The sequence below is a fragment of the Physeter macrocephalus genome, chromosome 7, assembly GCF_002837175.3.
Source record: "Physeter macrocephalus isolate SW-GA chromosome 7, ASM283717v5, whole genome shotgun sequence".
Taxonomy (NCBI): Eukaryota; Metazoa; Chordata; class Mammalia; order Artiodactyla; family Physeteridae; genus Physeter; species Physeter macrocephalus.
Window position 1 is genome coordinate 79080225 of NC_041220.1, and position 13471 is coordinate 79093695.

General features: G+C 41.3%; 1 pseudogene; it reads right to left on the minus strand.

The window, feature by feature from the left end:
- Window positions 1–2377: 2377 nt before the first annotated feature.
- LOC102996291 (nucleosome assembly protein 1-like 1) lies at window positions 2378–3549 on the minus strand (annotated as a pseudogene).
- Window positions 3550–13471: the final 9922 nt, after the last annotated feature.

Here is a 13471-nt window from a genome sequence, read left to right on the forward strand (position 1 = left end):
CTTGTACATGAATGTTCACAGCAACGTTATTCACAATAGCCAAAGAGTAGAAACAACCCAAATGTCTATCAATTAATAGATAGATAGATAAAATGTGTATATCCATGCAATGGAATATTATTCATCCATAAAAAGGAATGAAGAATTGGGAGTTCCCTAGTGGTCTAGTGGTTAGGATTTGGTACTTTCACTGCTGTGGCCCAGGTTCAGTCTCTGGTCAGGGAACTGAGATCCTGCAAACCGCACAGCGAGGCCAAAAAATAAGTAAATAAAATGTTTGTTAAAAAAAAAAAAAAGGAATGAACTACTGATACATACTGCAACATAGATGAAACTTGAAAACATAATTTCAAGAAACCAGTCACAAAGTACCACATTTCCATTTACATGAAAGGCCCAGAATAGGTAAATGTATAGAGAGAAAAAGTAGATTAGTGGTTGCCTAGTGACAGGGAGGATGAGTAACAACTAAAGGTTTCTTTTTGGGGTAATGAAAATGTTCTAAAACTGATTGTAGACATAAACGCACAATTCTGTGAATATACTAAAAGTCATTGAGTTGAACACTTTAAATGGGTAATTGTATGGTTTATGAATTATATTTCAATAAAGCTTTAAAAAAGAGAACTTTTGGGAATTCCCTGGCGGTCCAGTGGTTAGGACTCTATGCTTCCACTGCAGGGGGCACGGGTTCGATCCCTGGTTGGGGAACTAAGATCCTGCTAGCCGCACAGCATGACCAAAAAATTAAAAAATGAAAACAAATTTAAATTTAAAAATAAATAAAAAAGAAAGCTTTTCAATGGCTTCCCACTGTCCTAAAAATAAAAACTAAATCACTAAGATTAACAGGGAAATAAGGAATCTGGTTCCAGCTAATTTTTCCACTGTCAGCATTCACCAGTCCTCTCTTCATCAGTCATTACCCTCGTCTTTTACTCTAATTCTAGCCATGCTGAATTTTTTTTCCTTGAATATGTTTGATGGTTTTAAAATATGTCTACAAGATCTTTGGCACTCCTCCTTTCAAAAAGTTGAAGTGTAATTCTCTCCCCTTTAAATATGGGCTAGACTTAGTGACTCACCTCTAATGAGTAGAATGTGGTAAAGTGATGTTGCATGACTTCTAAGACTAGGTCATTAGGCATTGTGACCTCCTTGCTCTCTTTTGGGGAAGTTACCATATTTCAAAGATACTCAAGCAGCCCTATGGATAGACTCATGTGGTAGTGAAACAGGAAGGAAGTGGGTAGGACACAACCTTTGAAGAATGACATAGCCTGAGGACATGACATAAACTGATTAGAACCAAAAGGGTCCAATATGGCGGACAAGTCGACTTCCACTAGACCTTGAGCCTCAGTATACGCTCATTGTACTACATTAGCATGCTAAATGACACACTGGCAGGCGCCTTGACAGTTCCAAGGCCGACCATAAGGATCAAAAAGTGGGTGGTGGCCCAATTCCTGGAAATCCCAGCCCCTTCCTGGAATAGCTAGAATACTCCTTCCACTCATTAGCCTGTGAAATTACCCACCCCTATAAAAACTGACAACCCCATACCCTGGTGCTGCTCTTGCATTCTGAGATGGCCCACACTCTGTCTGTGGAGTGTGTTTCTCTCTAAATAAATCCACGTCTCACCTATCACTTTATCTCTCACTGAATTCTTTCTGCAATGAGACATCAAGAACCTGAGCTTCATTAAGTCCTGAAACCAGGTGTGTGATCTCAGTTGGAAGACCTTGGGTTTTGGCCATGTTCGAGTCCCGATCTCTTGGGTTTGAGTCCCAGTCTGGGTTTTGGCCGGGTTCAAGTCCTGGCAAGTGGGTTCAAGTCCCAATCTGAGGTGCACGGTTTCAGTAGGGAACTGAGGCCTCCTGCCAACAGTCATGTGAGTGAGCCATTTGGGAAGCAGATCCTCCAGCCAAATTTATTAAGCATCCAGTTGACTGCAGCCCCAGCCAATATCTTGATGGTAACCTCATGAGAGACCCTGAGCCACAACTACCCAATTAAGTCACTTCCAAATTCCTGACCACAGGGACTTCCCTGGTGGTCCAGTGGTTAAGACTCTGCACTTCCACTCTTCCCTGGTCAGGGAACTAAGATCCTGCATGCCGCACGGTGGGGCCAAAAATTAAAAAAAAAAAGAAAAGAAAAGAAAGAAAAGAAAAAGAAAAAAAATTCCTGCCCACAGAAACTGTGAGATCATTTTTTTAATTTGATATTTTTATTTTAAGCTACAAAAACAAGCAAACAAACAACAACAAAAAACTTGAAATAGGCTTTTCAAGTTATGTAAATTCCTCCTTTCCAAGGAAGCAGAAGTTAGATCAGTGCAAGTTACCCTCAAGGCCACATACATCCTGCTTCACGGCTGCTTGCTCTCTGTTGGGTTTTGATCCTTCTTTGAGTCATAGCCTGGATCATTTTCCTCATTTCCTTCTTCTTCCCCTTTCTCATCCTCTTCTTGAACTTCTTCATCATAATCATCATCTTCTTCTTTAGTAACTTCTCCAGTAAAGTATACACTGATCTTGAGACTATACATTCATGTAAAAAGTGATGACTTCCAAGGTCTGCAGGAAGGATAGCTTCAGCAGCAGCATCCAGATCTCCACTCTCAGGAACTTCGGGAGGTGTAAAAATATTAAAGAGTATTAGAAACTGTTTTGGTCACAGTACAAACTGCCCCAAGTCCCTTGTTTCTGCTTCGTAATGATTTTCAAAGTGACAATTCTTTCCTTTTTTCCAATCTATGTGGACCTTGTACAACCCTTAATTTCTGGTCCATCAAAAGAAAAAGGAACAGAACCATCTGGTTCTAACTTCATACTATGTGTCTTTGTCAACAGTTCACTTGTAAAATATTCACTGGGTTCAAAGTGAAACTCTGAGACAAAACTCATAGGCCGGCCTGCATCTAAGGACTTCACTTTAATATCTTTCAAGTGCTTCAGAATATGTTTATCATGTTCCTGAAACATATTCACTGAGCAAGTCAACATTCTTAAAAAACAGTCAACCAAAATTCAGGAATTCCCTTGGGTTCCTCTTTTTCTTTATCTTTTTTCTCATCTTCAATCTTGGCCTTTTCTTTCAGTTCCTCCAAAATTTCATTTTCCTCATCTGGTTTCCATTCACATTCTTCTTATATAGGTTCAAAAGTGATCTCAAATCACTTATCAAATAGAGGCTGATAGAGAACAGCATATTTTCCTTCAAGATCATGAACTTCCTCATAGAATTTGGCTTCTGTCTGTGCACATTTAACTTGAAGGATTTTCAGAGCGTTCACTTGTCTTTTAACTACCCTAGGCAAGCTTTCAATGTATTCTGTTGGTGTTTCTACCAGACCATCAATCTCTCTTGAAGGGCTGCAAGCATCTGAGGATTTTGCAACATCTGAACAGTCAGCTGACCTGCTTTGAGTTTTGATTCTTCACCAGTTTCTTCTTCTTCTACTTCTTCAACATCAACCAAACCTTGATCAAGTTCAGACTGCTCTTTCTTGTCAATGTCTGCATTACTGTAAGAACTCCAAATATCGGTGGCTAGCACAGGGAACCAGGTGGCCGGAGCTGCACAGGTAGTGACTCAGGGTGGCAGCCAGGGTGGGTGGCAGAAGGTGGCACCATGAGCAGATGATGCTAAAAAAGCAAATATTTGTTTCTTAAGACACTAAATTTTGGGGCTTAAGAAAGAGATAACTTATATAATATTACATGCTACATGTCACCCTCAAGCCAAACATCTTAAGATGTTTACCTCACTAATCCTCAGTCATCCTTAAGATGTTCCCCAGTCATCCTTATCCTTATCAGCTTCAAGATCATTTTTTCCAGGCTTCTTTAACTACTGATTAGGTCCCTCTGCTCCTTGCTACCATAGCAAATATCCATTAGTTGAATCATTTGTACACCCCTATAGACTCTTAAGTTCAATGAGGTCCCATATAGGATCTGTCTTGTCAACGTCGTGTCCTTAGCACCTGCCACGGTGCCTGGCATATGGTAAACTATAAATAAATATTTGGAGAATGAATAGTTAAATGAGTGCATGATTGAATTGGGAGATATAAGGAGATAATATAAATGTAATGAAATAAAGAACCCATGTATGGGACTTCCCTGGTGGTGCAGTGGTTAAGAATCCACCTGCCAATGCAGGGGATATGGGTTCTAGCCCTGGTCCGGGAAGATCCCAAATGCCGCGGAGCAACTAAGCCTGTGTGCCACAACTACTGAAGCCCGCACGCCTAGAGCCCATTCTCCGCAACAAGAGAAGCCACCTCAATGAGAAGCCCACGCACCGCAATAAAGAGCAGCCCCCGCTTGCCGCAACTAGAGAAAGCCTGTGCGCAGCAACGAACACCCAACACAGCCAAAAGATTAAAAATAAAATAACAAACAAAAGAACCCATGTGTGCAGAGGCTGCTATGAGAGCACAGAGGAATGGCATTTAATTCAATCTTCACTCCCTTACGGTGTGACTTTTTGGCAAGTTACTAATATCTCTATCTCTCACTCTCTCCAAGTCATTTTCCTTATGCATAAAATTAGGATAAGAGTTCCTGCCTCATAGGGTTGTTACATTCATAAGCTAATACCTAGTAGAAAAAATGATAATAACACCTGGGGATTTAGAGAAGAGCTCCATGAGAAATGAATGCCTGGGTAGTATTAAAGCGTGAGTAAAAATTAGGCAAAAAGGTGGGGGGAAAATCTAGGCAGACAGAAAAGCAGAAACAACGTTTCAGAGGTTAGAGGTAGCAAAGTGCATGCAGAAAACGTCACACAATTCGTATCCCTAGAGTATAAAGTGCAGTAAAGGGAAGTGGCAGATGGTGAGACTAGAGATAGGGAGGTAGGGATAGCAACATGGAAGGCTTCTTATGTTATATTACACTTTTGGAATTTATTCTGAAAAAAAAATTAGGACCATTGAATGGGAGTGAGTTGGTCATATTTGCATTTTGAACATATTATTCTGATTAGCTTAAAAATCAGTAATCTTCACACACACTGAAATGGCTATAATTAAAAAGATGGACAATAATACGTGTTGGCAAAGATGCAGAGAAATTGGAACCATCATACATTGCCATTGAAAATGAACAATAGTGCAGCTGATTTGGAATTCCTATTTTCTGTTTTTTTGATAGTGGCCATCCTAATGGGTGTGAGGTGACATCTCATTGTGCTTTTGATATGTATTTTCCTGATTACTAGAGATGTTGAGAATCTTTTCATAAGTGTGTCACTTATTTGTATATCACCTTTGGAGAAATGTCTATTCAAATCCTCTGCTCATTTTTTAATCAAGTTATTTGATTTTTTATTGTTAAGTTGTAGGAGTTTTTAAATATATTCTGGATATTAACCCCTTGTCAGATATATGATTTACAAATATTATCTCCATTTAGAAGGTTGTCTTTTTACTCCATTGACTGTGCTCTTTAATGCACAAAAGTTTTAGTTTGAAGTAGTCCCATTTTTCTATTTTTGCCTTTTTTGCCTGTGCTTTTGATGTCATATCCAAGAGACCACTCATTGCCAAGTCCAATGTCATGAAAACTTTGACACTTTCTTAAATACCAAGAATGCTCTCCAGGGAATTCCCTGGGGGTCCAGTGGTTAGGACTTGGCGCTTTCACTGCAGTGGCCCGGGTTCAATCTCTGGTCAGGGAAATAAGATCCCGCAAGCCACTCAGTGTGGCCAAAAAAAAAATGCTCTCCAGATCCAGATTTTTCTGTTTACCTGCGATGAAAGCCAAGTTTTTTCTTTCCAGTCCATCGCCAGCAAATACTTTTGTAAAATACAATAAAAATTAATTACTAGAAAGTGACTTTAAAAAGAAAAAGACCTCAAAAATGCAAGCTGACTTTTTTTTTTTTTTTTTTTTTTTTTTTTGCGGTACGCGGGCCTCTCACTGTCGTGGCCTCTCCCGTTGCGGAGCACAGGCTCCGGACGCGCAGGCTCAGCGGCCATGGCTCATGGGCCCAGCCACTCCGCGGCATGTGGGATCTTCCCGGACCGGGGCACGAACCCGTGTCCCCTGCATCGGCAGGCGGATTCTCAACCACTGCGCCACCAGGGAAGCCCCAAGCTGACATTTTTATTATTAAACGCAACAAACATAAATTATTCTGTCAAATTGCTATAAAAGTTTCTAAATGTTTGTTCTCAATTTCCATTATTATCTGGACACAGACAGGTAATACTAGTTCAGGAACTAACTCTAGTCCACGGTGCACACTCTGAGACTTTGAGTAGCACTCCTAGATCTTCCTCAAGGGTGTGGTATGGCAAGTAAGGTGAGGTAACTACTGTGTCTTTATGTAGCCATGGTGCCTCTATGGCTTACACACAGAGCATCCCCAAATAGTTAGGATTTCCTATAAACACACAAGGACTGAGAATGCCTTCAACATGACTGATCTTCACTGTGACAATGCACAGTGGCCTAAAAGATTCCTCTATATCACCACAGTTAGGTAAAACAAGGACTGAAAAGAATAAAAAAATTCACTCTCACTGTATCAGAGTCCCCATAGCAGCTCAAACACCTGCCTCCTCCATCTCCCACTTAGTCAACGAAAAATCCTGCAATTAGCAAGGGAGGATCCTTTCCTGACACCGCCCATGTGTAAAAGTGGGTGTAGAAATACTTGAAGAATTTTTACTTCTTTTACTTTATCTCAAGATTTTTAGGAGAAAAATCAACACCAGAAGAATTTAGAGAAAATGCTTCTGATTCTCTTGATGTCACATCATCTTAGTAAGAAAAGCTACGGAACTCATTATTATGGCAGTGCCACACCTGTCCTTTTTGCAACATGCATCAGTAGAGCTCTGGTGTCTCAAATATACTGGGAGGAAGTCACTCTGACCCAATCCTATACAGTATTTCCTAGAAAGAGACCAACTCTTCCTATGAACAGAGGAGAGGACTCAGAAATACCTACAACGCACTCTTTAAAAAGGCAAACTGATTGGGAGGGTGACTGTGGAATTTGTCCTGAAGCTGTAAGTTTGCACAACAAGTAGGCTACTTTTACTTAGATTGTATGTTTATTTGTAGTGGTTTATAGGGGTGAGGATAGCTGATGAAAAATTAGATACCCCTCTAGGGCCAGGATTAAGGTGGAGAAAGTAAGTCACTCAACTAGGGGGTAAAACTTAAGGGATGCCCAAAAAGCTCAGTAATCAAGATAAATGATATTTAATACAATATTTTTAAAAATAAAAATTGGTGGGGCTTCCCTGGTGGCGCAGTGGTTGAGAGTCCGCCTGCCGATGCAGGGGACGCGGGTTCGTGCCCCGGTCCTGGAGGATCCCATATGCCGCGGAGCGGCTGGGCCCGTGAGCCATGGCCGCTGAGCCTGCGCGTCTGGAGCCTGTGCTCCACAACGGGAGAGGCCGCAACAGTGAGAGGCCTGCATACCGCAAAAAAAAAAAAAAAAAAAAAATAATTGGTTCAGAAAGCCCCCAAAAACCAGAATATCAAAATTTTAAAGATAGGATCAGTATTGCTAATTTTCTCTTTGGTCTCAGGCTTCGGCATAGCTAGGCATATCACTGCTTGGCGCTGCCATTGAGCAACAAGTACATGCAGAAAGAACTGCTTTCAGAAAACTGTTGGTTTTTGATTTTTGGTTTTTGATTTTCAACAAAGTCTGGATAGTCATGATCAAAGCAAATGCTAGGAAGTCACCTCCACAATTCCCAGGATTAAGATGGCTGATCACTGACCTTTCTAACCTCTTCTTTTGAAAATCTCCTCCAGGGAATTCTCTGGCGGTCCAGTGGTTAGGACTCCGCACTTTCACTGCCAAGGGCACGGGTTCAATCCCTGGTTGGGGAACTAAGATCCTCATGGTGCAGCGCCCCCCCCACAAAAGTCAGAACGAGAAACAGAAACACAAACCCCATCTTCAATAAAACTAGGAAATATTTGTACCCCCAGACCCCAACATATGAAGACAAAAAGCAGGTGGAGGAATGGTTAGCAGAACTTTCTTGGAGAATACCCTCAAGAAGCAAGACTACCTCGGGAAGGATTGAAGCCTGCAGTACCCGGGAAGACAGTGGTAGGAATATAGGGCATTGAAAGCAATGAGTGGGGTCTGAAAAGACTAAAAAAGCAGTTAGCACTCCAAGCCCCACTCCCACCAGTCAGCCAACCACCCCTCCCCCACTCCCATAGTACTTTATCTGGGGGGAGGCTTCCTGGGGAGCAACAGGCAGGAAGAGGGCAGGAGTGAAGATTTAAGGAAAATTGAAAGTCTGCCTACTGAACTGAGATTCCTCAGTCGGCTTACCTCACCCTGTGCTACAGTGCCAATGGCCAGGCTTATCCTTCCCGGCAGATTACAGGCTCTTTCTCTTGATAAACTAAATTGCTACAGAGAAAATACCTACACACACTGACATTTGGGGGACCACATTCACACCCACACCCACAAGCTGGCTGACTACCTCTTTAATCTAAAAATAAGCCCACAAGCTGACAAGAACTGCCCACTCACACAGAGCTTCCAATCAGCTTTGCAGCGATTCATTTGAAAATCTGAACAAACATTCAAGGATCACCAGATCTTTGAGGAAAGTTTCCAACAGTAAGGACAGAGATCAAAACAAATAAACTGGAGGGGGAAAAGAAGTACTCAGAGGAAACAGATAATGCAGACGGTAGATTAACATTAAATTAACATTCTCAGGGAGATAAGATTTTATATCCCTGAAATAAGACTGAAATTCTCTCAGGAAAGAAGAGAAGAAAGGGGGAGAGGGAGGGAAATGAAAGGGAGGAGGGAGAAACATTAGAGAACATTAGGTGCTTTGGGACATTAAAAATGAGGGTGAAGTAAAAAAGATAAGAAAATTAAAAGATTAAGCCAGGGAATTCAACATCTAACTAAAAGAGTTCGCAAAAGAGAGAACGGTGGGAACAAAATTATCAAGGAAATAGTACAAGAACATTTCCCAGAAATAAAGGCCAAGTCTCCAGTTTAAAAGAGTATATTGAATATACAAATATGGAATCATTATGTTGTACACCTAATATAACAATGTAATATAATGTTATGTGTAATTACATCTCATTTTTTTAAAAAAAGACCATATCGAGTGCCCAATATAATAAATTTTTTTTTTTGCGGTAAGCGGGTCTCTCATTGCTGTGGCCTCTCCCGTTGCGGAGCACAGGCTCCGGACGCGCAGGCTCAGCGGCCGTGGCTCACGGGCCCAGCCGCTCCACGGCATGTGGGATCTTCCCAGACCGGGGCACGAACCCGTGTCCCCCACATCGGCAGGAGGACTCTCAACCACTGCGCCACTAGGGAAGCCCTACAATAAATTTTAAAAACGGCAACTCAAAAACATACCAACTTGAAGTTTCAGAATGCCACAAGAGAGGTGATTCTAGAAGCTTTCAAAGAAAGAAAGAAAAAAAAGAAAGACCACATACAAAAGGTTGGGAGTTAAAATAGTATTAAATTTCTCAACAACATTGGATGCTAGAAGACAATGGATCATTGTCCTCAAAATTCAGAATTAGAAAACGATATTTAATTTAGATGCATTTAGACATGCATAGTATCAGAAGGTTTATCTTCTTTTTATCCTTCGTCAGGATGCTATTGGAGGATGCACTTCAGCAAAATAAGAGAGTAAATCAAGAAGGAGTAGGTCAGGGCTTCCCTGGTGGTGCAGTGGTTGAGAATCCGCCTGCCGATGCAGGGGACACGGGTTCATGCCCCGGTCCGGGAAGATCCCACATGCCACGGAGCGGCTAGGCCCGTGAGCCATGGCTCCTGAGCCTGCCCGTCTGGAGCCTGTACTCCACAACGGGAGAGGCCGCAACAGTGAGAGGCCCGCGTACCGCAAAAAAAAAAATAAAAATAAAAAAGGAGTAGGTCATCAGATCCAGGACCCTGGATAGTCCAAGGATGACTACTGTGTGGTAGGTCTAGAAAGAAATCAGTACATATCCGAGCCTGAGGACAGACATCTCTAGGATGGAGGTCTACATGAGGAGGAAATGACAATGAAAAGTGTGAAAAATGGAATTCACAGGCATTTTACAGAAGGAGAATGTGGGAGAAAATTCTTTGAACCTAGTCAGAGGTTCAAAGAAAACTAAGCAGAGGAAAAAAAAAAAAAGGGTAGGGTGAGGGCGGTTAATGTCATTATTCTACACTCCTAGGCTAAGTAGTAAACAACATAAATACATGCTAGTGGTATTGAAAACTCTGAAAAATTAAGGAGGAATCCCATATTTTCCTAAATACAGAAAAACTTCTTGGCATAAAGTTATGCTTTATAGTAATCAGTTATAAACTCAAATATGGAAAGCAATCTAAATGTCCAACAAGTGGGGAATGGTTAAATAAATTGTGACATCACTTCATGGAATTTAAATCAATAACACTGCAGTCATTTCTGCACACCAAGTATTCATTATAGAACCTGCCTTGAGAGCAGCTTGTTAAATTGACAGGAGGACTGAGAAGAGAATGAGAGTTGCTTGCGTGTTACTGTTGTGGGAAACTAAAACTAAATGCCTGCAGAAAGATCAATCAATCAAGTAAATGTCCAAACAGGCAGCCTCAGAGCTTCCACATTGTTAGTATTTAGTATCGTCGATAGGAAGTAGGAAACAGAAGGTAGATGTTTTGGTAAACCTGTATCTGATGGCTTTGGGAAGGAGGACACAAGGGTTAGTAATACCATGATCTCTAAGTGGTACCACCTGGAAGGAGACGGATGGTGGGGGCAATGTCGACCTACCTCAAGAGTGAACTGATTCACTGTGCAATAGGAAACCAGTGGGGAAAGATCTCGGATACAGTCAAGAACAGAGGACTCACATTCCCCTTTTCCTAGATCCTCAGCAGATCAAAGAAGCCACCCTTCTACCCCAGCAGCACCAGGCATGAAGTCCTAGCTGCTCCTGAACAGGGCCAGTGAGGCAAGGAGGCAGGGACCCTTGGGGAAACTTGCTGGTGACTCCAAGCCCCAGAGGCTCCAAAGGCATCTGCCAGAACTCTGAGCCTTATGCAAAAGGGCTATTAGATGGCTTCAACAGAAGTGCCCTTTAGGGGTTGAAAACCTCATCAACTTTGGCTCTACATTACCCACACCCACCCCTAACCCCAAAAACAAGACAAACAAAAACATGCTATGAGAGTACAAGAGTGTATATTACATTTTCTTGTCTTAATTAAGACTATTTTGAAATAGAAACTTCAGCCAAAGAAGCAAATTCACTGTAAGGATACAGGGGAATCTCTTGAACCCATGGGTTTGAAACATAACCAGGGAACTAAGAATGGAAAACTATCACAAACAAAATCAAATGCCCTCTTAGTCTCTGGTCTGTCTTTCTGTCTCCTACTCTCTCTCCCTCTTCATCCCTTTCTCCTTCCCTACCTTTCTTCATCTCTCCCTCTTCCTCCCTGTCTTTCTTCTCTATCCCTTTCCCCCTTCCGCTCAAGGACTCTCCCTCTGTTCTCTCCTTGGGTGGGTCTCATTTTTTTCCCTCTCCACCCACTGGCAAACCTTGAGAGGTAGCTTTGTCTCCTGTTCAAACTGCTTTTACTTAAGAGAAACGTTCCCCTTCCCCACTTCCTCCCCCATTTTACTGAATAAAATTCTCTGTGGTTTATAATATCAACTATTTTTGACTACTGTTTTGAACTCGCTGGCTCAATTGTCCTTCTCTGGCACCAGTCTGGCAAAAATCCGATGGTTCATACTAGCCATATGTGTACCTGTGCTGCTGTGAACCCTTGGAGAAAACCATAATGTGCAAATTGGTATGTTTGGCACCATGGTGAATTCATGGTCTCCAGTCTCCACTGGGCTCTTACAACACTGTCCAGGAATTCTTTGACTCCCATATCCTGTTCACACACCCATTCTTCATAGATTTTCCTTACTCTTCTCACATCTCCAATCCCTACTGCCTCTCCCTCACTAGTACCAAGTTTCCTCATCTCTTAGTGTAGAAAGAAAAGGCAACTGGTAATAATAGTAGAAGATTATTAGAAATAATAATAGAAGAGGACTCTGTTAACTCTTATCAGCGAATCATTCTTTGATCTTTTTTTCCTGTTAACAAGACAGGCATCTGTTCCCTTACCTGAGGCTAATCCCTTTACAGTGTTCCTTCAACATCCTCAGGGATCTCACCCCACAGATTATCCCTCTCTTACATATTACTTGCGGAAGTCTCGCCCTCACTAAGTTACAGTGCATCTATCCGGGGTTTTCTGTAATTAGCGATGGTTTAATTTTATAAGATTACAAACCTGTTCTTATAAATATTTCACATAGAATAAATTGTCAAACAATATGCCCCAATTTTTGTTCAAAAAAATAACTTCACCATACCAACCTTAAAATGAGTATTTACTTTTGGGGAAATAAAATCAGTGAGCATAAGTGTATCTTTTGCTGTACTAGGAGACAGGTTATTTCCACAAATAGGGCTGCAGTGATCATCTTTGTTCATTTCATTTTAAAAATTTTTATTTGTTTTAGTTTATTTATTTGGCTGCACCAGGCCTTAGTAGCGGCACATGGGATCTTTAGTGGCAGCATGTGGGATCTAGTTCCCTGACCAGGGATCGAACCTGGGCCCCCTGCACTGGGAGCACGGAGTCTTAGCCACTGGACCACCAGGTAAGTTCCCTGTTCATTTCATTTGATGAAATATCATCTGTGCATATCATTCACTTCTCAACTCATTCCATCAACTAAATTTAATCATTGCTTTTCATTTTCATCTTACTTGAACACTCAAAAACTTTTCACTTTTTTGATAGCTTTCCAGTGAAACATTCTTTTCTCTTGAATTTCCATTACAACACACACTTCTGGTTTTCCTCCTACTTAGATGGTCACTACTTTTCAGTTTTCTTTTGGACCTTCTTCTTCACTCAGCCTTTCAATGTTAGAGTCTTCCAGGCATAGTCATTAGCCTTCTCTTCTTGACACTCTATATATTCTTCAACTACATTATCCATTCCATTCAGTTCCATGGTTTCAATATCAATTTTATTTCTTTACACAAGACTTCTGAGCTCCAGATCACTGTCTCTTACTCCTAACTCAACATCTCCACTCAGACATCACATATTTGGTCATGCCAACACTTAATACTGCCAAAACCATATTCATGATTAACCCTTGCAAACCTAGTCTGCCTCCACTGTCCCTCTCTTGCCCAATAACATCATTCAGCCACTTGTTTATGCCAGAAACTGGAGACTCATTTTGACTTCTTTTCCTTTACCACTTTTATATAATTAATCAACAAGTCCTATAGATCCTACTTTCTACATAAATCTATATTCACTTCTCATCATCTCTACTGGCACCACTTCGAGCCATCGATCATTTCTTCTTACTCCACCTCCTTCATGAACCACTGCAATAGCTTCTTCTTTTTTAAAA